The sequence below is a fragment of the Sorex fumeus genome, unplaced genomic scaffold (genome assembly GCF_029834395.1).
Source record: "Sorex fumeus unplaced genomic scaffold, SorFum_2.1 ptg000043l, whole genome shotgun sequence".
Lineage (NCBI taxonomy): Eukaryota > Metazoa > Chordata > Mammalia > Eulipotyphla > Soricidae > Sorex > Sorex fumeus.
The window spans coordinates 29,610,915-29,637,633 of record NW_026606100.1 but is presented as its reverse complement, the minus strand read 5'-3'; the positions used below and the strand labels follow the sequence as shown (position 1 = coordinate 29,637,633).

General features: G+C 45.3%; 1 protein-coding gene across 1 annotated transcript in view; it reads left to right on the top strand.

Moving 5' to 3' along the window:
- PKD2L1 (polycystin 2 like 1, transient receptor potential cation channel) overlaps positions 1-26,719 on the top strand; it is a 56,636-nt gene that overhangs the window by 4,159 nt on the left and 25,758 nt on the right. The gene's annotated exons all lie outside the window — the stretch shown is intronic.

Sequence of the window (26,719 nt, the reverse complement as noted above, 5' to 3'; positions counted from 1 at the left end):
TCCCAAATCCTGCCCCCAAAGCACAACTAAAATAATTTATTTTGTATTGCTCGTTATGAATGATCCACTAAAAATGATCCAAAAAAGATTTCTTAGAGGAAAGTGTGTAAATATTGTTGTATTTCACCCAGGAGCCATTAAGCCCTTCTATAAGAGGTTAGTAACATGTTGTTAAATGTTGAACCTATGTGTGTGTGTGTGTGTATATATATATATATATATCATAGTAGCACTGTCCTCATATATATATATATATATATATATATATCATAGTAGCACTGTCCTCCTGGTGTTCATCAATTTGCTCTAGTGGGCACCCAGTAATGTCTCACAACAAATTGTAAGACTTGTTGTTACTGTTTTTGGGATATCGAATACATCACGGGTAGCTTGCCAGGCTTTGCTATGTGGGCAAGATACTCTTGGTAGCTTGCCGGGCTCTCCGAGAGGGGCAGAGGAATCAAACCTGGGTCGGCTGCATGTAAGGCAAACACCTACCTGCTGTGCTATCGCTCCAGCCCTATATAAATGTATTTTTTCTGAGGATTGGTTTCCTTCTACTTTAAACCCCATCAAATGTGGTGTGATACTTTTGATATATTAGTGGTATAAGTATGAGATTCATGGCCACACAGTCAAGGAATAGATTCACTCATGGGCAAGGCTCATCCTGAGCATGTGGAGAGCGGCTGTGAACATGGTGGTGGCTGAGTTCTGGAGGCTTTCAGCTGCTGGGGCTGGCTCCATTGGGTCAGGGAGGGGCCTCGCCTGCCTCCCTATGTATTGCCCCAAATGAAACAGCCTGGTGCAGGGTCTGGAGGCATGGCTATGGTGTTTCATCCGGTGCTCTCTTCTGAGAGATATTGTTGAGTTTCTAGATCATGGCTGTTGATGAGATTATATGGTGCTGGAGGCGGCTTGTGGGGGTGACTGCCAAGCAGCTGGAAAAGTTCACCTGATACTTTAAAAACATTTTTTATTTTACTTTTATAAAGTCATTCACAATAATTTATTTCATTTAATATTCCAACACCAATCTCACCACCATTGCATCCTTCCCGCAAACATATTTCAAAGTTTCTACCCCAACCCCCAAACCCTGCCCTCAAAGCAGGACCTAAATAATTTATTTCATATTGCTTGTTATGAATAATCCACTAAAAAGGATCCAAAAAAGTTGCCTTAGAGGAAAGTGTGTGAAGATTCTTGTATTTCATTCAGGAGCCATTAAGCTCTTGTCTTGGTACATCAGTGTAGGGCATGAGAATCCAGGAATTCTAAAATTTTAAATATGGTGATACAGCTGAGGCTGATTTAATTTTTTCTAAAAACTGGATGGTGACTCTGGGGTCCAGCAGCATCTCTGCCGTGTGTTGCTCTTGGCTTGCTGTCTTCCGAGAAATTTATTTGGGAGTCTCTGTATCATGGCCGTTAATGAGCTTATATGGTGCCAGAGACAGTTTGTGGGTGTGACTGCCAGCCTATCAGAAGCACAGGGAGGTGGGGGGAGGTCACCCAGTCCCGACTCTGTGCAAGCCTGGTAATTTTGGTCACAAGTCCTGCATACCTGGGTTTTTCAGCAGATCACCTGATACTTTTAAACCTATGAAAATCCCCAACATCAATGAAGCAGGACTCTCAATAAATCACAAAAGCATCTGAACGTGTGCCAGTATCTGCATCTGATTTTGAGAAGTGAAGTTCCAAGCTGCAAAGGGTCTGGTCTCCCATGATCTTTCTTTTTTCATATAATGTTTTTATTTTATAAAGTAGTTCACAGTATTTCATTACATTCAATATTCAAACACCAATCCGATCACCATTCTACCTTCCCACCACCATATTTTGGATGTTTCCATCCCAAATCCAAATCCCTGTGCCAAAGTAGAACCAAAATAATATATTTTGCCATTTTTATTATGAAAAACCGCTGAAAATGCTACCAAAAAGTATCCTTAGAGGAAAGAGTGTGGAGATTGTCATATTTCATCCAGGCACTATTAAGCCCTTCTTTAAGAGATCACTTACATGTTATTAAAGGTTGAGCCTTATGTGATTTATATATAAATATATATGTAAAAATGTATATTTCCCTCTAAGACTGGTTGCCTCCTACTTTGAACCCTATCAAATTGGGTGTGGTACTCTTGGAGTATGGGTAGGGAGTGTGGTTTGAAGTATCCAGGAATGGATTCACTTCCCACAATCTTTCTTGCGAAACAGAATTTGAAGGCTTCGTGTTCTACTGGTTCTTCCAAATGTAGTATATTCATGCTAATAATGATAATAGTTTCCTAGCCCACATCCTCTTCCAGCGGCAACTCTTCAGGCAGCATTGAACTTGGGACATTGTCCCAGTCGGCCTGGCTGGTGCTCTCCAAGGTCCTGACCCCACCTCCCGGGATACCCACTTCCTATTAACCTCTGTCAACTCTGGCCTCTTCTGATATAGCCCCTGAGTTGTGGGCAGCAGTTGTTTCTTAAAGGAGGATAAACCCTTAGATATTTCTGGTTTTGCTTTTTTGGGTCACACTCAGTGATGCTCAGGGATTACTCCAGGCTCTGTATTCAAGAATGACTTCTGATGCTGCTCTGGGGACCATATGGGATGCAAGAGATCAAACCTGGGTTGGCCTCATGCAAGGGCAATGCCCCACCCGCTGCACTATCACTCAAGCCCCAATCTTAGATATTTCTATTTTTTGATATTCCAATGGGCTACAATACAAGAGTACAGAAAGTATAAATGTAATAGTAAAAGTAAAGTAAAGGCCCTCCCATTGATCATCGATTTGCTTGAGCGGGCCCAGTAACGTCTCCATTGGAGACTTTGTTGTTACTGTGTCTGGCATATCGAATACGTCACGGGGAGCTTGCCAGGCTCTGCCGTGCGGGCGAGATACTCTCGGTAGCTTGCCGGGCTCTCCGAGAGGGGCGGAGGAATCGAACTCGGGTCGGCCATGTTGGCTGCGTGCAAGGCAAACGCCCTACCGCTGTGCTATATTAAAATTAAATTAGGGTGGTGGGTAATGCAAAAACAAAGACTGAGAAACATAGTAAATAATGTTTACATAGAGGCTGGAGAGATAGCACAGCAGTTAGGGTGTTTGCCTTGCACGCGACTGATCCGGGTTCGATTCTCAGCATCCCATATGGTCCCCTGAGCACTGCCAGGAATACCTCCTGAGTGCAGAGACAGGAGTAACCCCTGTGCATTTCCAGGTGTGACCCAAAAAGCAAATAATAATAATAACAATAATAATGTTTATGTAATATTTACATGATAGAAATAACATGTTTAAAGAACCTAGCACCATCACTGGCAGTGATTCTCTTTGTCTTAGCTAGTGGAGTTGCAAAATTCTCGCAGGCTCTTGTGAAAATTAACTTTCGAGAAAGATGTTGATCTGGAAAAAAGCTGCACAATGTATAACTCAAATGCTAGGAATTGTAGTTTTTGTTTTTATCTTTTTGGGTCACAGCTGGCAATGCACAGGGGTTACTCTTGGCTCTGCACTCAGGAATCACTCCTGGCGGTCCTTGGGGGACCATATGGGTTGCTGGGAATCGAACCTGGGTCGGCCACGTGCAAGGCAAATGCCCTACCACTTGTGCTATCGCTCCAGCCCCAGAAATTCTAGTTTTGTTTATTGATTTGGCAGTGCTCAGGGTTTACTCCTGACTCTGTGATTAGGCACCACTCCTGACGGGGCTTGGTGGACTATGTGGGGTGCCTGAGATCACATCCACACAGTCTCACCAGGGGCTCACACTATCTGGCCATGCCATGCCTCTTGTACGTTATTTTGGTTGCATGATGGCATCACCCCCTTCCTGCGGTGTTCATACCTACACACACACACACACACACACACACACACACACACACACACACTCAGCTGTGGGCACTGGGGAATTGCCTGCGGTGCTGGGAGTGGCAGATACTGGAGCCGCTTGGCTCCAACAGAGAAACTGTCAGGTCACACTCAGTGTACACGAGATACTGAGGATTTCAGCTCACCACCCCGTGCTCACAGGGAGGCACTTAAGGCCACTGCCTTCTTTCTCTGATTCAAATTCAGTATTTTTTTTTTCTTTTTAGGTCATACCCAGTGATGCTCAGGAGTTATTTCCTGGCTCTGCACTCAGGAATTACTCCTGGTGGTGCTGGGGAACGATGTGGGGATCGAACCTGGGTCGGCCGCGTGCAAACACCTTACCTGCTGTACTATCACTCTGGGCCCCTCTGATTCAAATTCTGAGGCTCTTAACTGTAAGAATTGACAGAAGTCTCTCTGCACATGACTGTGTCATATGGGAACTTAATACCCGCTAGTCAGGAGGGCCTCCTGCCTAGTACCTAATTAAAGCTGTGTCGTAAGAGAATTCCACGAATTGATCATTTTTTTCATTTTATTTCTATCTATAAAAGAGGATATGAAACACAAGGGTTGAGGAGAGAGCACAGGGATTAAGGCACTTGCCTTGCACGCAGTCGACCTAGGTTCGATACACCCCATTTAGTCCCCTGAGCCCTGCTTGGAGTGATTCCTGAGCACAGAGACAGGAGTAATCCCTGAGCACTGCCTGGTGTGCCCCAAACAAAATAATAATAATAATAATAATAATAAATAGAAAATTAAAGAACATCTAGGGCCAGAGCAGTAGTATAGTCAGTAGGGCACTTGCTTTGCACATTTCTGACCTGGGTTCCATCCCTGGCACCACACATGGTCCCCAGAGCCCTGCCAGGACTGATCTCTGAGCATGGGGCTAGGATTAAGCCCTAATTACTGACACCTGTGGCCAAAAGGCAAAACCTAAATCAAAATGAAAGAACGTATTGAAAGATAATTCACCCTACACCACTAAAGAGGTACCGGGAGATAACACTGTGGCTAGGACACATGCCTAGTGTCGCCTGACTCAGATTCAAATCCTGATGTCATATGATCCCCGGATCATTGCCTGGTGCAGCCCTGGAGGCCCCCAAGCACCATCGGGCAGCCCAGGTACCCTAGCACTGAAGGTCCGAGCAGCATGCATCCTCTGGTCTTTGCAATAACCCTTTGGTGGGGAATCACTGATGAGGGAGAGGGGAGGGACCTTCTGAGCAGGGATCGGAGATCTCTCTGCCCCCAAGGCACCAAGTTATTTTCCTTATTCACATTACAGGTCCTTTTCTATATATTCCATATTTACACAGCTTTATTATATAGTGTCTTTGTTATATCACTCATGTCTGCCCATGTTTATAATTAAGTTTTAATAGTTTTATTTGAACAGCTAAAGTCATGCCATAATAGTGAAAACATTTTTTCTATTATTTTAATATTTGCCTCATATAGGTAAATGTATCTATACTTGCTGCCTTTTAAAACTTTCATACTTGGGGCTGGAGCGATAGCATAGTGGGTAGGGCGTTTGCCTTGCACACGGCCGACCTGGGTTCGATCCCCGGCATCCCATATGGCCCCCCCAAGCACCACCAGGAGTAATTCCTGAGTGCAGAGCCAGGAATAACCCCTGAGCATCGCTGGGTGTGACCCAAAGGGCAAAAAAATAAAAAAATAAAATAAAAGTTTTATACTGTTGGGTTTGTTTTTGGGTCACACTTGGCATTGCTCAGAGGTTACTCCTGCTTTGTGCCTAGGAATCACTGCTAACATGGGACCACATAAAATGCCAGGGATTAAGCCTGGATCGGCTACATGTATGGCAAGATCTCTACCCATTCTACTATAGCTCTGGCCCACTTTCGTTGAATCATTTCCTTGGGAATTTCTACGGAGAGATGCAACTCGGTCGAGAGAAAAAAAATATCTCCTTAGCACTTGGTATGTCTCCATATGTTGCCTCTGTAAGGGACCCTGCAAATGTGTTCTGTCCCTAGTACTGTAAGATCCCACCAGACATTACCACCTTGTGGGGTTGGCTAGTCTGATTTAGAAATCATTTTGTTAAACAGGTGTCAATAGTGTAATTTGCCTTATTCTGCCTGAAGATAGTGAAATGGGCAGACTTCAGTTTTTTTTTTCTTTTGGGTCACACCCGGCGATGCTCAGGGGTTACTCCTGGCTTTGCACTCAGGAATTACTCCTGGTGGTGCTCAGGGGACCATATGGGGTGCTGGGAAACGAACCTGGGTCAGCCATGTGCAAGGCAAATGCCCTACCCTCTGTGTTATCACTTCAGCTCCAGGCTTTAGTTTTTTTACTTGTATTACTTTTTGTGTAAATTGAATAAGAAAGATGTATTTCGGGTTGGAGTGATAGCACAGTGGGTAGGGCGTTTGCCTTGGATGTGGCTGACCCGGGTTCAATTCCCAGCATCCCATATGGTCCCCCAGGAGTAATTCCTGAATGCAGAGCCAGGAGTAACCCCTATGCATTTCCGGGTGTGACCCAAAAAAGAAATTAAAAAAAAAGATACATTTCAAGGGGCCAGAGAGAGATGGTACAAGGGTTAAGATGCTTGCACACAGCTGACCCCAGTTCCATCCCGGGCACTATATAGGGTCCCTGAAGCCCACGAGGAGTGATCCCTGAGAACAGAGTCAGGCAGAAGTCCTGGGCACCTCAGGAAGGGCTCCCCTACCCCCACCCCCCACAAATAACATCAACAAACAAAAGAAAGATGTATTTTAAGAGGGACAAGGGAAGGTGAAGTTGGATGTATCAGACTTGAGCTGAGGTACTTAGACCCCCAGCCCGACCCCACCCCCGCAAACCCCACACAGTACTCTTATTTCTAAGCTCTGGGAACCTGGAGCTCCAGAAAGTCTGCAGAGAATGGCCGGCAATGTGAGCAGGTGGTGCTGCTCTGGCTACAGTGAGTCCCCAGCAGCCACTGTTCTGCCTTGGCTTCATTCCCAGGCCGGCCTGAGCTCCGACAGCAGGGAGATTTTGAGTGCCGTCTGGCAGGAAGGCAGCCCCGGGCTCGCTGCAGGCCATGTGCCGGTCATCCATCTCTACAGTGACCCCATCAGCTGTGCGGCCCTTTAATTCCCACCAGCGCCTCCACACCTGTTAGCTCACTGGATCCCGACAGCCACCCTGCCAGGGATAGATATTCTGAGTTCTGCCTGTCCCACAGATGAGCACAGAGTTATCAGTGTCGTTGCGAATTGTCTGGGACTGAGCGGTCACTCAGAAGGTTCCTGGTGGGTGGAGTGGGTTCGTAGGTCTTGGCAGAGAAAGTGCCCGGGAAGGGTCTTCCTGCTTCCACCCTGCCTGTCCCACCCACACGCTGTTTGTGTGCGGGCTGGGAGGCCTTTGTTCTCTGCAGGACCAGAACCAGGCGCTCGCCTTTTGTGGATGGAGACAGCACAGAAGGGCTTTGTGTGGAAACAATGGTTGTTTGTTTCAGGAGACAGTATTGTTATCTCAAAGGTGCACCTGGGACTGGGTCTCCAGGGGGAGTGGCCCTGGCTAAGGACAAGACTGCATCTGGACATCATGGAGCTGGGGAGGAGGGCAGAGACCCTCTGACTGTGTCAGCCACCACTTCAGGCTGATCTGATTGATTTGATGTTCTTTAATCCATCGCTGGTTTTATAGATATGCTTCCTGCTCACTCTTTCTTTCTTTCTTTCTTTCTTTCTTTCTTTCTTTCTTTCTTTCTTTTTTCTTTCTTTCTTTCTTTTTTTCTTTCTCTTTCTTTCTTTTCCTTCCTTCCTTCCTTCCTTCCTTCCTTCCTTCCTTCCTTCCTTCCTTTCTTCCTTCCTTCCTTCTCTTTCTATACCCTGCCCAGCAGTGCTCAGGGGCTTCTCCTGGCTCTTTGTTTGGGAGTTGCTCAGGAGGCTCCCATGGGACCATGCCAGACCCTCCTGAATGTAAACCCATGCTCAACCTGTTGCACTGTCTTCTACTCTTTCTCTCTTAATACTTTTTAATCTACTTCATTTTTTTAAATGTAGGAGTACTGCTATTTATTCAGCCACTGATTAGCTGATTGAATTGTGCATGAACTCCACCTTACTTTTTTTTTCCATTTTTTATAATTTTATTTATTGAATCACCATGAGAGCAGTTACAAAGCTTTCGGGTCTGTCTCGGTCATACAGTGAAACACCCGTACCTTCTCCAGTGCCCATTCTCCACTCCCAACAACCCCAGTATACCCCCATCACCCACCCTCCCTCTACCCATGGGGCAGATGATTTCCACATTACTCTCTCTCTACTTTGATCACATTCAATATTTTGACACCAGACCCACCATTAATATTTGAGATTTTACCCCAATACTCAGATCTGCTGAAAAGGCAACAGTAGACAATTTGTTTTCTATTGCTGGTTATGAATAACATATGATGTCGCATGGCTGCAGTAGTAGCCGCGTGATTTTGCAATTTCAAAATTTTAACACTAAAATCTGGAGGGATTTCTGCCCAAACCTGCTGGGTTCGGAGATTTGCTCCTGAGTCTCTGGGATCATGGCCGTTAAGCAGCTTCATCAGGAGCCAGAAAGGCCGTTCGTGGGCGATGACTTGGGGTCTTGTTGGGGTGGGGAGGACAGGACCGGCTCCACCTCCATCCCATGACGCCCAACATGTCTCGTCACTGTGGGCCCAAACCTGACTGTCCAATGGCCTCTGGAGGATGATGGCCTCCGAGCCCCCAAGGGGGAGCAGGCGGAGGGATAACACCCTTCCCCCCCCTGGGGTGGCCCGGCGACAGTAACTTATTGCGTGGTCCGGACGCATTTCTGCCAAAAGTCGCTGGGTTTCGAGATTTGTTTCTGAGTCTCTGGGACCATGGCCGTTAAGCAGCTTTATCAGGAGCCAGAGAGGCCGTTCATGGATAATGACTTGGAGTCTCGTTGGGGTGGGGAGGACAAGCCCTGCTCCACTCCCATCGCGTGAGGCCCAAAATGTCTCGTCACTGCGGGCTCAGACCTGACTGTCCAATGGCCTCTGGAGGATGACGGCCACCGAGCTACCAAGGGGGAGCAGGCGGAAGGACAACACCCTTTCCCCCTTGGGGTGGCCCAGCGACAGTAACATACTGTGGGGTCTGGATGCATTTCTGCCAAAAGCCACTGGGTTTTGAGATTTGTTTCTGAGTCTCTGGGATCATGGCCATTAAGCAGCTTGATCAGGAGCAGAGAGGCCGTTCTTGGGCAATGACTTGGGTCTCATTGGGGTGGGGAGGACAAGACCAGCTCCACCCCCATCCTGTGAGGCCCCGCGTGTCTCGTCACTGGGGGCCCAAATCTGACTGTCCAGTGGCCTCTGAAGGATGGCGGCCACTAGGCCACTGAGAGGGAACAGGCCAAGGCACGAAACCTATTCCCACTTAGATTGGCCCAGCACCGGTAACCTACTGCAGGGACCAGACGCATTTCTGCCAAAAGCCGCTGAGTTTCAAGATTTGTTTCTGAGTCTCTGGGATCATGGCCATTAAGCAGCTCAATCAGGAACCAAAAAGGCCTTGCCTCCAATTATATAGCTGAGCCTGAGTGGTTTGTGGGTTTGTCTCCCACATACCTAACTTTTAGCCGTTTACTTTCTTGGTAAACTTTGCCCCAAGTTTTTGGGGTCTGGCCAAAGGCACAGCAGCAATTTTGGGGTATCTGGAAGTCTGAAGGCACCATCAGGCTGCTGATGCACTCGCCTCAGCAGTGATTGACCTGCTGGCGGCACCATACCCCTGTGTCACGGAAACTTTTGATAAAATAAACCACCTTTATTCACTTGCCCTCACCCCACCCCATCCCACCTCTAGAAACTATGGATCTTTTCTCTATATGTATGTGTTTGATTGTTTTTCTTTCTTTCTTTTTCTTTTTCTAATTGAATCATAGTGAGATTCACATACACAGTTACAAAGTTGTTCATGATGGGGTTTCAGTCATACAATGTTCCAACACCATTCTCTTCACCAGTGCACATTTCTTCCCAGCAATGTTTCCCTCCCATCCCCCACCCCGCCTCTATGGCAGGCACTTTTCTTCTCTCTCTCTCTCTCTCTCTCTCTCTCTCCCTCCCTCTCTCTCTCTCTCTCTCCCCCCCATGTTAACATATGAGTGAGATCATGTATACTTGTGTTTCTTGTACCATATAGTTTCACTTAGCATAACACCTTTAAAAGATCCATTCCTATTGTTACAGGTGGCAGAATTCTTTTCTTTTTATGGCTAAACTATATTTCATTCAGTGTGTATACACACACACCCTCAACTGATAATACAACCGTACATTATTCTCCCTATGACTTTGGCCAGATAAATCAAGATACTTGATCTTGGGGAACTTTCCTTTGGTTTCTTTATGTGTTGTCAGGGTAATTTGGTGGATTGCCCTCCCACTTTCTTTGGTTTCTTCAGTTGTCAATCATAAATTCACATAGGAGAGGTTAGCAAGAGAAAATATCATTTTGATTTTGTTTGCATGGAGGATAAGGAGATACAGAACCTGCTGAAGGATCCAAACCACCCTTTCTTATGGGTTTCAGACAAAAAAGCAGTACATCTGTGAGGAACAGATGGGACAAAGGAATCCCTGATTTGGGTTTAGCCAGTGAATCTGGTGAGCTTAGACGAGCTTGTGTGTGTAGACTCTTGTCCTATTTCTCATGATAAAAGTGTGTCAGGGGGTAGCTTTTATTTCAAGAAAAATTTTCTGATTTCAGCAGTAAAAGGGAGGTGGGTCAAAGAAAGTTTCTGCTTTTAGGAGAAAGGACGGTTCCGGGTATCATTCATTCATTCATCAGCTATTTTCTCAATTAGAAGTAATGAATAGGGGGCCTGGAGCGATAGTACAACAGGTAGGGCACTTGTTTTTCATGTGTTTAACATCGGTTCGGTCCTCGGTATCCCATATGGCTCCCTGAACATCATTAGGAGTAATTCCTGAGTGCAAAGCCATGAGTAACCCCGGGCACCTCCTATGTGTCTCAACCCCCCAAACCCCCCTAAAAAGGAAGAACAAAATAATGAATGAGTTACTTGGGTACATCTTGGATTGACCAGTTCTGGGAACTGATGACATCAAATGGGGAGAATTTTTGAGACTGGTGACCACAGAACGTCCCTACCCAGTATCTGGCAGAAGGTGGGCTTTCCTTAATAATAGGTGTTATTTCCCAGCAAGGTACAATCAAAGAAAATCTTGAAATATCAAATTGGGCCCACTTAAAGCCTGAGATCTGTTGGGAAGTGTCAAGGAGTGCTTATCAAGGATTGGGTCCTTGGGGAATGGTTGCTGGGATGATGAATGGCCTCAGATGATTTCCTGCCTTTTCCAGCCCAACTAGACAGGAGAAAATCACAAAGCCTTTCTAGCACTATCTCAGGGAAAGTGAACGAGGCTGTATGTGCTTTCGTTGAAGTTCCTGCTGTCTCAGAACCCTCAAGGCCTGGAATATTGGTGCAAGATGTATACTTACCTCGAACATATTCTCTCTCTTTTTTTTTTGGTGTGTGTGTTGTTGTTGGTGGTGGTGGTGAGTGTGTAAGGGGAGGGGGTGGACCATACCTGACAGTGCTCATGGGTTGCTCCTGGTCTGTGCTCAGGGCCCTCTCCCAGTAATGTTCAGGGGACCATGAAGTGCTGGGATTGAATTCTGCTCTCCTGCCTTTGAGCTGCCTCTCTGGACCTGTTCCTGGACATGTCGTATTACACCGAGCTGAATACTGCCTGACATTTAATTTACCTTATATGGGGCTATCTCTGGCCTCTAGAAAAGCAATCAGATGTTGACGTGCTGGATCGTGGGGACAGGGAGTGGCTAGGTACTAAATGGCCATGGGGTACAGAAAAAAACCAGCATTAACTCATGATGTCCAGTTCCTCTAGATTTTTTGTGGATATGATAGGACAGGGTGTGATGGGAAGAGGCCCCGCCAGACTACGAGGACAGAGAGAGAGAAGCTGTTCATACTCGGGAATGAGTCTGGCTTAGTGACTGCTTTTTGCCTATGGAATGACCTTGAACTAATGTTGTAAACTTTGACCTCTGTACTACTTAGGAAACCACTTATGGGAAAATGATCTAATCAGCAATGTCTGACAGGCATGAGAAAGCTCTTTGAAGACTATGTGATATGACAGTGGAATACTATGCAGCTGTTAGGAGAGATGAAGTCATGAAATTTGCTTATAAGTGGATAGACATGGAGAGTATCATGCTAAGTGAAATGAGTCAGAAAGAAAGGGACAGACATAGAAGAACTGCACTCATTTGTGGAGTATAGAATAGCATAACATGAGGATGACACCCAAGGACTGTAGAAACAAGGGCCAGGAGGATTGCCCCATAGATGGAAGCCTGCCTCATGAGCAGAGGGGAGAAGGCAGATGGAATAGAGAAGGGATCACAAAGTCAATGATGGTTGGAGGAACTGGTTGGGATGGGAGATGTGTGCCAAAAGTAGATAATGGACCAGACATGATGACCTCTCAGTGACTGTATTGCAAACCATAATGCCCAAAAGTAGAGAGAGAGAGAGTATGGGGAATATTGTCTGTCATGGAGGCAGGAGGAGGGTGGGGATGAGGGATAGACTGGGGAGATTGGTGGTGGGGAATGTGCACTGGTGGAGGGATGGGTGTTTGATCATTGTGTGATTGTAACCCAAACATGAAAGTTTGTAACTTTCTCATGGTGATTCAATAAAATTAAAAATAAATTACAAAAAAAACCACTATGTGATATGAACCAGGTGGGGGGTCGGATAGCTCAAAGGAGTTGCATTCAGGAAGGCCTAAGTGTGATCACTGGCATCTCAACACTCTGGAGAGGCCCCTATTTAAAAAGAAGGAGGAGGAGGAGGAGGAGGAGGAGGGGGAGGAGGAAGAAGAGGGATCAGAGATTGTCCAGAGGTCAAGGCACTTGTTTTGCATCCTGCTGGTCTTGGTTCCCTGAGCATTTCCAGGGGTCACTCCTGAGCACAGAGCTAGAAATAGCCATGAGCACCCCAGGATGTGACCCAAGCTCCCTTCCCGTTACTGCAAAGGAGAAACTCTGACATATGGCACAAGAAAAGAGCTGATATTAAAACTGAGGGGCTGGAGCGATAGTACAGCGGGTAGGGCATTTGCCTTGCACGCGGCCTACCTAGTTTCAATTCCCAGTATCCCATATGGTTCCCTGAGCACCGCCAGGAGTAATTCTTGAGTGTAAAGCCAGGAGTAACCCCTGAGCATTGCTGGATGTGACCCAAAAAAAAAAAAAAACCCTGATTATGTGTACTCAAAGCTGGAGTGGTGAAGGTGGGAAGACTCAGTTTTTGAATTCTGGAGGAACTCACTTGGAGGGAGTTCCTCTGGCAGAAAAAGGGTGCTCTTCGGACCCCTGAGTCTTTCTGAGACCTTTTCAGGAGTTCTTGATGTTCTCACTTGCTCAACTACTTGTTTGTAAATGGTTGTATTTCCGTGTGCTCCATCCAAAACAACCTATTGCAGCAGATTAAACTGTTGGTTATGGCTTTTAAGTAAATAAATGAATGAATGAAGAAATGGTTGGGGCAGGAGAGATAGTGCATTGATTAAAGTGTTTATTGTGCATACAGTCAACTTGGCTTTGATCCTACAGATGGTCTGGGAGCCCCGCCAGGAGTGCTCTGAGAGTGCAGAGGCGGAGTCAGCCCTGAGTGAAGCCACGGTCGCCCATGCCCCCTCCCCACCAAAAGAAATAGTCAAGTCCCTCCATTTGGGAGAAGTAAAACAAGTTTATTTGGAAAGAAACTAAAGAGAGATACGTGCACGAGAGAAAACACAGGCTTCTCCAGAGGGGAAAGAGCAAAGTCCAGCTCCCAGGCAGGAATGTGCTGGCCACTTCCCCAGAATGGGAAAATGTGCTCTAAAGTGAGAGTCCGGAGCACAGGCAGATGCAGGCCAAAGGGGCCTCCCCTCCCCTTCCCTCCCCTCCCCTCCCCTCCCCTCCCCTCCCCTCCCCTCCCCTCCCCTCCCCTCCTCTCCTCTCCTCTCCTCTCCTCTCCTCTCCTCTCCTCTCCTCTCCTCTCCTCTCCTCTCCTCTCCTCTCCTCTCCTCTCCTTTTTTCTTTTATCTTTTCTTCCTTTATCCTTCCCTTCCTTTCCCTCCCTTCCTTTCTCTTCCCTTTCCTTCCATTTTTCCCCTTCCTTCCCCTTCCTTCCTTCCTTCCTTCCTTCCTTCCTTCCTTCCTTCCTTCCTTCCTTCCTCCCTAATATCTATCAGGTAATTTTTAAAAAATTTTAGTTGAATCACATAAGTTCATTCTTTAATTTTTTAAATTAAATCACCATGAATTACAGAGTTACAAAATTATTCATGATTGAGTTTCAGGCATATAATGTTCCAACACCAATCCCTTCACCAGTGTCCACTTCTTTCACCAATGTCCCCAGTTTCCTGCCCATCTCACCACCCCTGACCTGCGAATATTGTAGACACTATTTTCATTTTTCCTACATCCTTTTACTCCATTTTAGGCTCTGTGATTTACCATACTGTTACTGACAGGGTATCATACATGTCACTTTACCAAGTGGCATAGAACACTTTTTCATATGCCTTTTGATCATTGGTTTCTCATCTTCAAAGAAGTTTCTGCTTACCTCTTCTTTCATTTTTTGATGGGGTTGCATGGTTTCTTTTCCTTATAAAGTTCTACCAATATTTTTGATATTAACCTTTTATCAGATGAGTGATGGACAAATAATTTCTCCCAGTCTGTGGCCTGTCTTTGTGTTTTGGTCATTGTTTCCTTTGAGATATAGAAGCTTCTTAAGTTTTGTTTGTTCGTTTGTTTTTGGGTGACACCTGGTGATGTTCAGGGGTTACTTCTGGCTGTGCACTCAGGAATTACTGCTGGGAGGTCACCATATAGAATGCTGGGAAATGAACATGGGTTGGCCACATGCAATAGAATCATACAGTATATACTCCCTTTGACTGAGTTTTCTTTGTGTGTGTGTGTGTGTGTGTGTGTGTGTGTGTGTGTGTGTGTAAGGGGGCTGATACTTGGACCATATCTGACTGTACTCAGGATCACTCCTGGCATTGCTCAGGGAATCATATGGGGTTCTGCTGAATAAGGGTTGTCCATGTGCAAGGCAAGTGTCCTACCCCTGCATTATCACGCTGGCTCCTCCTCATAAATTTTGAAGAGTTGCAAAGGGATCCTGAGAACAGAATGTTTGACACCCACTGACTTGGAGAATGAGTTTGAGTTGTGAGCTCAGAATCTTTCCTTACAGAGAAGGAAAAGACAGATGAAACGGTGAGAGCTTTGGAGCAAATAGGCCAAAGTAAATGCTAGATCCCTGGTACTCGTTCATATTCATTCATCAACTATTCTCATCATTACCATTTTGGTGATGTCAGGGTTCAAATACAATGCCTCACCTCACATGAGGCACAAGCTCTCCCACTGAACTGTGCTCCTATATTTATGAAATCCTCTTATCTGTCACATGCCAGGCCAGGACCAACGATGGTGGTGATAGTGGGGTAATGTGGTGGTGAACACAGAGTGGGAAGAGAAGCTGGGTCCTCCTGCAGGACCCAGAGACGGAATCAAGGGTCAGAAGTGTTTTGCCACAGAGGCCCAGAGTTACTGCCGTTTGCTTGTTTACTAGTTTGTTTTAATATCATTGGCAGTCCACTTGGTGGAGGCAGGAATCTGAGAGGATGAGCCAACTAAGGCCTCAGGCTATGAATATGTGCGTGTCTGCCTGAGTCAGTCTGGAGTGAGGAGGGAAAAGTGAAAAGTGAGATGATTCTGTCTCCCAGTTCCATTACAAAGAATTCTACTTCTTTCCTCCCAATTCCTGAAAATATTTTGGTTAAAATTTTAACTGAAACCCAAGCACAAAAATTTGTAAGTCTACAACTGTACCTCATGGTGTCTCACTAATAAAAATGCAAAAAAAATTAAAAATAAATAAATTTTAATTAATAATAAATAAATTAATTAAAAAACTTTAACTAGAGGAGCCAGAAATATCATACAGTGACTAAAGCGTTTGCCTGGCATACAGCTGACCCAAGTTCAATCCCTAGCATCCCTATGAACCCCTAGCACCACCGGGAGTGATCCATGAGCTCTATGACAGAAGCAACCCCTGAGCACTGCCAGGGATAGCCCCCAAAACATAACAGAAACAAATTTTATCTAGAACCTTAACTCCAATCTTAACTATAAGCCAAAGTAATTCTAATCCTAACATTGATCCTAACCCCAACTCTAACACTAAAAGTTACTCTAAACTGAATCTTAACCCAACCCTCGTCCCAAATGTAGCCCTAACACAAACCCTAACCATGAACATAATCAAAACATAAGCCTAACCAACTCTACATACAACTCTAAACTTAACCCTAACCCTAACATCTCCCCCCCTCATGAACATGTAATAATGCGTAATGTTTGTTTTCAAAAAGTCAAATAATTCAGAGAAATGCTAAGGGCCACTCACTATTAACCACCACCAATGGTTTGATGTATATTACTTCAACCTTTTTTATATATTTGTTTGTTTGCTTTGTTTCCGGATCACACCCGAAATGCTCCTGGTTTCTCCTGGCTCTACACTCAGGAATCTGCTCAGGGGAACCATATGGAATACCAGGGATTAAACCTGGATCGGACATGTGCAAGGCAAGCACCTTGTAAGATAACAGCTGCTGTATTGTCTCCCATATATATATATATATATATATAATTTTTAAAGCTATTTATAATTTTTATTTTGTGAGGTGAGGATATTCTGGAAAGGACTGGAACCCTGGTAGACAAATTATGAGGACTCTATTGGATTTCCTACAGATTGAGGTTAAGAGCCTCTTGGCTCTACGTTAGTGGGCCATGTGCAGCCATAAACACTCTGAGAGGCAGTGCCCAGGGATAAAAGTCTAGCATGAGACTTTCCCAAAGTGACCTAGGGCATAGACTCAGTGTAACAAGACATCTTCAGGCACTTGGTGGGCAATTACTCATAACTTCGAAATAGCTACAAAGAACTAACTGCCAGTTTGCAGCAAACTGGAATTGAGACTGGAGTTTTCTGATTGGTACTTCCACATCCTGGACAGACTCTTCCAGCCCCTCCTTTCTTTGTACTTCCTTTCTGGGGGGGGGGGGGAATTATACCCTGCAATTCTCAGGGTTTTGTGTGTGTGTGTGTGTGTGCGTATGTGTGTGTGTGTTGTGTGTGTGCTGTGTGTGTGTGTGTGTGTGTTTAAGGGCTGAATCTGGGCTCCTGCATATAAAGCATATACTACACCTCATTGAGACATCTCCCCATCCCCATGTTTTTGTTGATTTTTTAAACTGATTTCATATTTTTTGGTACCAGAGATCAAAGCCAGCCACCACCCCACATGCAAACTAAGTGCTCTACTGCTGAGTTACATCTCCATCCGTCCAGCCTCCCTACCCCCATTTTTTGGTTTTTGCTTTCGTTTGGGGGCCACACTCAGGGACATTCGGGGGGCACTTGAAGGATTTATGGGACGCTAGGGACTGAAAAGGGGCAAGCCATGTGCAAGGCAAGAGCCTTAACCTCTTCCATCTGTCTGGTGCCAGAACCTTCTCTCTGCTGATTTCTCTCTCCCCAAACACTGGTCCCTTTGCTTTATTCTCAGTTATATCTGACCACGACCTTTTCTCTTTGTTCCTTAGTCCCTCAGAGCCTTTCCTGTGTTCTTATCCCTGACATAGCCTGTGACTTCTTGACATTTTTTTTTTTAAAGAACTCTGCTTGCAGGGAAGTCAGGCAAACACCCCCTTGGATTATTGATAATGTGTTTCAAGGAGTTCATGCCCTTCAAAGTCATAATGGCATCATTTCTCTTTAAGTTATCTAAAAATCAATCAATGCCATTAATTACTTAAACACATCTTCTCTTTATATAGAACCATTTGAGCATTCCCTGTTGTGTATTGAGTGAGCATGCCCTATAGTAAAGGAGGTGATGCATTTATCTGCAACAACTAAGGCTGTCTTTTCCCATTTTTCCTGGTCTGCCTTTGTTTCACAGTATCTCATGAGTCAGTTAATAATGAGGCTACCCTTAAGTGACCCAGCAACTCCAGAGAGAATCAATGCTTAGCATTAGATAAGCATATAGTTTGGTCTTATACTGATTATCCTATATTTTTCACAGATCATCAATGCATCTAGCCGAGAGGCAAAATTATAGGTAGTTTTAGCCCAGATTATCTATATAGTGAGGAGATACTCATTACCAACTATTCTACCTAGGTCTGGAATTCCAAATTCCAAATTCCAAATTTCTCCAAATTCCAGTAGGTGGGGGTCACACCCACCAACTGGCCCCCTGGCGCCGTGTAATCCCATCAGCGGCCAAGACTCAGAGACTATAAAAACCAGTTCCCGGAGGGAGAACAGTGCAGTCTCCTGCCCCCACGCCTGGCTGTTCCTCGCCGGGGGCCCCTTGGAGGGGAGCGGGTTGAGCTTTCCTCCCTGCCCTGACCAGGGCCCTGGCAGCCGAAGACCTCCAGGACCAGCACCACCATGCTGAGACCACTCTCCGCACACCTGAAGGTACCGGCAGAGGGACAAAGCCACGTGGGTTCCGGGGCCGAGATCTCCATGCCTACTCGGATTGGAGTCGAGCATCCTCCACCCACATCCTCCAAATTCCAGTAGGCGGGGGTCACACCCACCAACTGGCCCCCTGGCGCCGTGTAATCCCATCAGCGGCCAAGACTCAGAGACTATAAAAACTAGTTCCCAGAACCGCGCGGCCGCGCAGATGTCATCTTATTATGACATCTCATTCCTACTTTGACAAACTGGCAGGCTTCCGAATGTAGCCTACCCACATGGCAGAGTCTGGCAAACTCCCTGTGCCGTGCCCAATATGCCAAATATCAGTAACAATGATGGGTCTCATTCTCCTAAAGAGCCTTGAATATAATCTCAGGGCTTGGATGAAGGAGACGTTACTGGGGCCTGCTCGAGGCAATCGACGAATAACAGGATGATCTGTGATCTGATCTGTGATCTACCTAGGTCATATTTCTCATATCAGTTGGTTAAAAAGTCCATGAAATAGTAGGATCATAATTTAGGTACAGATTTGTTTTGCCTGGTTTTACTTTTGTTAAAATATATCTCACTTTCAATGGCTCTGGCATGATCTTTTAACACCTGAGCTCATTTTCTAATAATCCCTAAGTTTTTAGTATTAACATTTATTTGGTGCAGATAGATAGGGATTTTGAAAAGTGTAAATATCATCTCTGGGCTGGAGAGATAATACAGCAGGTAGGGTGCTTGCCTTGCACACAGCTGACCCAGGTTTAATCTAGGAATTCCATATGGTCCCCTGAATGATCCCTGAGCACAGAACACAGAGTAAACCCTGAACACCATCAAGTGGGGCCCCAAACCAACACATATATACCAACTCTGTACTTTCTCTGTAGCTTTAGTTTTTCCAAGATGATAGACATTGGGAGACTCAGAAAAAAAATTCAGGGAAACACAAGTAAAGTAAAGCCTGTTTTTTCTCTGTAACATTCTATAAGAACAGTTGTTGAACCACCTCTGAACTCATTGCATCTGGGCTAAGAGAAAACTGGAATTAAGGCCAATCTTTGCTACAGTCCAGCTCCCCAGTATTTCAAGCTCTCTTGCAACAGTACCCCATTCTTTTCAGAAAATAACGCTCCATAGGTCCTGTAGATTTCTCAGGACACTGAAGTCATGCTGTGTCTTGAGTTTTCAAGACAGCAGAAGGACCAGGCAATGTGGGTGGGCAGTATTTTTCTGTAACATCATTGAAGAAGAACACCCCTCTTCCTTGACATTTTAATTTCTTGGTGTGAGTGTCTTAAACTCTTTAAGCAATTCTGGAACCATGGGAAATGATAAAAGTAAAACAAAAAATTGGGAGGGAGGGTATTGGAGGCACACCCAGCAATGCTCAAGGCTTTCTTCTGACTGTGAGCTCAGGGATCACTTCTGGCAGCGCTTGGGGGACCGTATTCAGGGTTGGGATAAGTGCAAAGCAAATGCCTAACCCCTTGTACTAGCTCTCTGCCCCCCAAACTAAAGCAATTTAGAAAAGAGTTTGAAGTTCTTTCCCAAGGGAAAGCAATGCATGGATTTTTTGGGAAATATAGTGACTCATGAGTAGGAACACTGAGAGATTAGAGGGCAAGGGCAAGCTCTCCTCAGTGTTAGAAGCACTGGACAAATAGAGAATGATTGGGTGGGTTGCGTGTCTGACTTAATAGAAAAATTAAGGAAGAAATTAAGTCCAGAGCCCAAAGTTGGCTTGGTTTTTGGAACTTGGCACCCTGGGCAGAAACAGTTCCATCTTGGGCCCAGAAACTTATTATAAAACTCCAATTATGGTCATACTAGATCTATGAGAATTCATTTCTTTGTTCTCTCTTGAATTTATGAACAAACAGAGGCACTCTAGAGGCTAATCACATTGACTCAGTACAAACAAGTATTTATGGTCTTGTTCTTCAAGTTATTCCCTCCTAAGATGTCAGGGCTGCCAGGAGCTTTAGGAAATCATTATCAGTTCTTGTATTTATTTTCCATTTCCCAGCATGATTGCCTTTATCCCGATTGAGTTCTTTTCAATAGCCATTTAAACCTCTTGACCCTGAGTCTGATTTCCCAAGAAGAAATTGGCCGTGGATAGTCACAAGCTCTGCAGAACTTGTCTCTTCTGACCCTTAGCTCTGATTAGCTCATGGACTTAGTTATGTGCATAGTATCAGTTCCCAAGGCATATGTGAGTAATTGATTCCTCTCTGCTTTATTTTTATTTGATGGGAGGGCTTGGGCCATAACTAGCAGTGCTCAGGGCTTACTCATAGCTCTGTACTCAGGGATAATTTCTGGTGGGACTTGGGAACATATGGGGGCCTAAGGATCCAACTTGGGTCAACCACATGCAAGGCAAGTTCCCTATCCCCTGTACTGTCTCTTTGACCCCTATTCCTCTCTGCTTTGGCCTCAGAGACACACTGGTATGAAATACACTGGGTTTCTCTAATCTTCCATTAAAACTCTGAGGACTGAATCCTCCCCTCATTTCTGGATCCCAGTCTTGTGCTGTTTACTATTACTGTGAGAAACATGGTGTAGAGGCTGGAGCAATAACACACCAGGTTAGGTGCTTGCCTTGCTCAAAACTGACCCAAGTTCGAATCCCAGCACCACATATGGTCTCCTGAGCACCACCAGGAGTGATCCATGAGCACAGAGCTAGGAGTAAACCCTGAACACCACTGGGTGTGATCCAAAAAACACAAGCAAAACAGAAAACTTGGTATATTTTGTTTAAATCCAAATTGGAAATGATCAGGAGCAAAATGTGTAGGTTGGAGAGTAAACAAAGAAGAGCTTGGAAGATGACTTCCCGATAACAAAATCAACAAATAACAAAAATATTTCTTAATAGGGAATTTCCTTGACTCCACCAGGATGGGGGGCTGATATAGCAACAGAGCCTTCCCTGGAGCAGGGAGCCACTCCTGGCCTGCCTCCCCCCCACCAAAAAAATAGGGAACTTGTTAGTAAAAAAAAAGAACAAAGTTCTGATACTGACTAAATATTGTCACCATAAATCTGTGATCAGACTTCAAGTTTCTTAGGAGTTTTGTGCTGTCAGTTTTTCACTTCCTTTTTTGATTAGTTCCCTGCCCTAATCCATATCCTTATTTTCTTAAAAAGATCCTCTCAGAGCTCGAGAAAGAGTATAGTGGGTAGGGTGCTTGCCCTATATGTGGCTGGCCTGGGTTTGATCAGTGGCACCCCATGTGGTCTTCGAGCCTACCAGGAGTGATCCCTGAGTAGAGCCAGGAGTAAGCCCTGAGCATTGCTGGGTGTGACCCCCAAACAAAACAAAACAAAATGAAAAGAGAAAAAAATTTCTCTCTCACAAAATACCCATCTGAAGCTATGTGTTCATATAAAAGTTTCTGTTGGAATATTAATTTAGCTGAAAAAGAGGCCTAAGGAAGATGAATGTGCTTTTCTCTTCCACCTAGTCCTAAGTGAACATGGAATTTCCCACTCAGATGGGGCTTGGGCTCCTTTCCCCTTAGTGCTTTGCCATCTTCAACACCTGACTTCTAGCTCATGTGTTCCAACTCCTGCTCTTATAATCACACTCCAGTTAGCAGGAAGAAAGGAGAAAGGAAAAGAATGTTCCTTTCTTTTAAGAACCTGAGTCAGAAACTGTTAAGTGGAACCATATCACTCTACTTGTATTCTATTGGCCAAAAGTTAATCAAATGGTTGCCTTACCAAGCTGAAAGCAACAGAATGTGATAAAGGATGATGCTGTTTAGTTGAGCATCCAGATGCCCCTAGATAAAGAGGCAGGAAGATGGTGCAAAGAGCTGACACACATGCTTGGAATTTGCAAGACTCTGGCTTGATTCCAAGAACTGCTGAGATATGCCCTAGGTAGCACCTGGTGTGCACCCCCCATTTACATTATTAAGGGGAGGCAAGGTATTTTAAATGATGCATAATCTATGCCAACTAATAAGACAAGAAATCTTGTGTAGAGTTTGGCTTAGGAGCATCCACAATAACAGAATCCAGATTAATGAGGTATATTTTATTTTATTTATTTATTATTTTACTTTTATTTTTTGCTTTTTGGGTCACACTCGGCGGTGTACAGGGGTTACACCTGGCTTTGCACTCAGGAATTACTCCTGGCAGTGCTTGGGGGACCATATGGGATGCTGAGAATCGAACCCCAGTTGGCTGTGTGCAACGCAAATGCCCTACCAGCTGTACTATCGCTCCAGCCTTTTTCCCCCCCACTTTTTGAGTCACACACAGTAATGCTCAGGGACTTCTCCTGGCCCTGCACTCAGGAATTACTCCTGGCAGTGCTTGGGGGACCATAGGAGATGCTGGGGATCAAACCCAGGTCAGTAGCATGCAAGGCAAATGTCATACCTAATGGACTGTCATTCCAGTCCCCAAAGAGGTGTATTTTAAAGGGCTTTCTCATCAAACCAGGTGAGAGGAAGGGTTCATAAACAAAAGAGAAGGTGTGTTTATCCTGACCCAAAAATGAATATTCAAGAAGTACTAACCTCTTCAATAACAAGTCACTTAAAGTTAGGCTAATAATGAAGACTAAAGACGTCTTCTTGCATGCGGCCGTAAGCATTGGTGTCTACAGCGGATGTGAGTTCTGCTATACCCGTAAACATGCTTATTTGCAAAGTAATTCAGAATTAGGGCCTGAGAGATAGTTCAGGGTGAGCTGGTGCCTGCCTTGCATGCAACCAACCCCACTGGAGTCTGCAGCACCACACATGTTCTCCTGAGCACTGACGGGGGTCACTCCTAAGCTCAGGGCAGCACTAGCCACAGAACACTGACCAGTGTGGCCCCCAAGCAGACAACAAAGTAATATAGAATAAAGAGGTTGACAAATATTAACCAATGAAGCACAGCGGTAGGACATTTGCCTTGCACGCAGCCAACATGGCCGACCTGAGTTCGATTCCTCCGCCCCTCTCGGAGAGCCCAGCAAGCTACCGAGAGTATCTCGCCCGCACAGCAGAGCTTGGCAAGCTCCCCGTGACGTATTCGATATGCCAAACACAGTAACAACAAAGTCTCCAATGGAGACGTTACTGGGCCCGCTTGAGCAAATCGATGATCAACAGGAGGGTCTTTACTTTCACTTTACTAACCAATGAAGAAAAACACGGAAAATAAAATAATACCAGTGTATTGTCAGACACTTGCCTTGCGTGTGGCCCAACTGAGTTTGATCCCCAGCATCCCTGATTGCTGCTAGGAGTGATCCCTGAGCACAGAACCAACAGTAAGCACTGAGCACCACTGGCTGTGCACCCTTCCCCCCAAAATAAATCACAACCAAACAAGCAAGAGATACCAATGTATTTAAAAATGTAAATTCTAGGGGCTGGAGAGATAGCACAGCAGTAGGGCGTTTGCCTTGCATGTGGCCAACCCGGGTTCGATTCCCAGCATCCCATATAGTCCCCTGAGCACCGCCAGGAGTAACTCCTGAGTGCAGAGCCAGGAGTAACCCCTGTGCATCGCCGGGTGTGACCCAAAAAGCAAAAAAAAAGTAAGTTCTATCAATAATTTTCATCTAATTCCTATTTAACTAAAAAGGCAACACAAGTTTAGCCTTATTCCTGAAATGAAAACAATGGTAGAGAATAAAATCTATCAGTGAACTATAAAACAAAACAGTTTGCTTTAAGGAATGACCAGGTTTGGGGGCAGGGTGGAGAAAGAGAGTAAGGCTCTTACCTTGCACATGCCAACTGTGCATGTGCTAGGGTTAGGTCCCTAGCATCTTATACGGTCCTTCAAGCTACATCATGAGTCCAGGAGTGATCTTTGAGCACAGAGCCAGGACTAAGCCCTGAGCCCTGCCAGATGTGGTACAAAAGCCAAAATTTAAAAATATATATATATATATAGGGGTCAGAGATGGAGCAGAGAGCCCCCGGGGTTGATTCCCCACCTCCAAGCACTGTGCACTTGAGCACTTGGTCTCTGAGCACCACTGAGCATGGCCCCCACCAAACATTAGAATAAACAACTAATAAAATAATGTTTGTTTACATTATTTCAAAGGAGGTTCATGAGGAAACCTTCCAAGGAGTTGTAGGATAACGTTATAAAACTGGGAAAGACCAAGACTTCCAATTCCCTAGTAGTTGGAGGGTTGATGAAAAGACCAGAAGTTCTGCCTTTACAATGACTTATTAGGACTGGATTTGGGGTTATAAGAGAACCCTGAGAGCAAAAGAATCGTCTTCAGTGCTGTTTCTCATAGCTGCCTTACTTAGAAGGAGCAGTTGGCTTTTTGAGCAGCAAAAGCTTGATGGTGTAAGAATCCTGGACAGAAGTCTAGCATGGACACGTGAAGGAATCATGCAGAGTACCCCAGTCCTTCATGGTTCTTTGTGAATTAATCAAGATACAGTGCTGTTAACGAAGAAGAGTTAAGGGGCCAGAGAGATATATCAGGGCTTAAAGTTGTGGTGGCCTTCTATGTGGCCAAGACTATTTTGATCCTTAGCCCAACTCCTCTGAGCACTACCAGGAGTGATCCCTAAGCATGGAATCAGGAGTAATCCCTGAGAACCCCCAGGTGTGACTCCAAAACCAAAAAGAATGGTGAAGGGGCTGGAGAGATAGTATAGGGGTTAAGGTGCCTCCCTGGCCGTATAGCCAACTGTGGTTCTATCTAGCACCACAGATGGTCTCCTGGGCATTCCCAGGGGTCATTCCTGAGCACAGAGCTAAGGAAGAGCCACTGAGCACCTCTTGGTGTGGCTTCAACACCCCCCCTCCAAAAAAAAAAAAAACCAGCTAATTTCCCTCAAGCAGTAAGCAGGGTTAGGATAGAAGCTTGGCAGCATGTGATAGCCTCTACGTCTGGGAAAGGCCGGGGCAAGCACCTGCTGACTTCTTATTATAGGAAAGTCTTCTAGCAGTTCAAAAGAGAGGACAAGAATATTCAGCCTCTACTGTAAACATAGGAAGAGATATGGTCATGCTGCTAGCCAAGCTTATGATGATAGTGATTAAAAATAATTATTACAGTCATAGTTCTTTAATAACAACGTATTTGTGCCCCACCTAAGAGAGATCGGAGCCAACTTATGTTACAAAATCACAGATGCAATAAAGTTGGGCACCATTACACTATGATAAGACTTAGCAAAAGAAATGGGAAATAGGGTCAGAGTGTTAGTACAACAGGTGGGGCATTTGCCTTGCATGTGGCTTACCTGGGTTTGATCCTCAGACCCCCATATGATCCCCTGAGCAACCCAAAAGTGATCCCCGAAAGCCCTGAGCACTGCCTGGTGTGGCAAAGAAAGAAAGAAGAGAGAGAGAGAGAGAGAGAGAGAGAGAGAGAGAGAGAGAGAGAAGGGAGGGAGGGAGGGAGGGAAGAAAGAAGGAAAGAAAGGAAAGAAAAGAAGGAAGAAAGATGAAAGGAAGGAAGGAAGGATGGAAGGAGGAAGGAAGGAAGGAAGGAAGGAAGGAAGGAAGGAAGGAAAGAAGGAAGGAAGGACAGGAAGAAAGGAGGAAAGGAAGGAAGGAAGGAAGGAAGGAAGGAAGGAAGGAAGGAAGGAAGGAAGGAAAAAAGGAAAGAAGGAAGGACAGGAAGAAAGGAGGAAAGGAAGGAAGGAAGGAAGGAAGAAAGAAGGGAATGGAGGGGGGAACATAGAAGAGGTAGCTAATTTGTTAATTTTTTTTTTTATTTGTTTGTATTTGGGGGCTAGACCCAGTTATACTCAGGGATTACTCCTGACTCTGAACTCAGGAGTTACTCCTGGTGGTATGTGGGAGACAATATGGAATGCCAGGGATTGAACCCAGGTGAGTCGCAAGCAAGGTAAGTGCTCTACCTGTGGCACTATGTCCTGTGGCCAGTCTTGGATGTCGCTAATTTGTACAAGAGAACTTGGGGTGAGAGTACTGCACATGAGAGCCAAGTCGAAGGTTCCTGGAAGCCAAAGCAAAGCAGAAAACACAACTTGGTTGTGTAGCTCTCACTTTTTGATTACAGTAAGGCATACCAGACAACGAAACGCTGATGGCTCAGGAAAGAAGAGGTGATAAGAAATACCACGATGGATAAAATGTCAAAAGTGAGAATTCTTGGGCTGGAAATATGGCTCCCATGGGAGTTAGAGTGCATGCCTTACCTGGGCAAGGCTCTGAGCTCCAGCCCCGGCACCAAATGTTGCCCCTCCCAGCAGTGCTGGGAG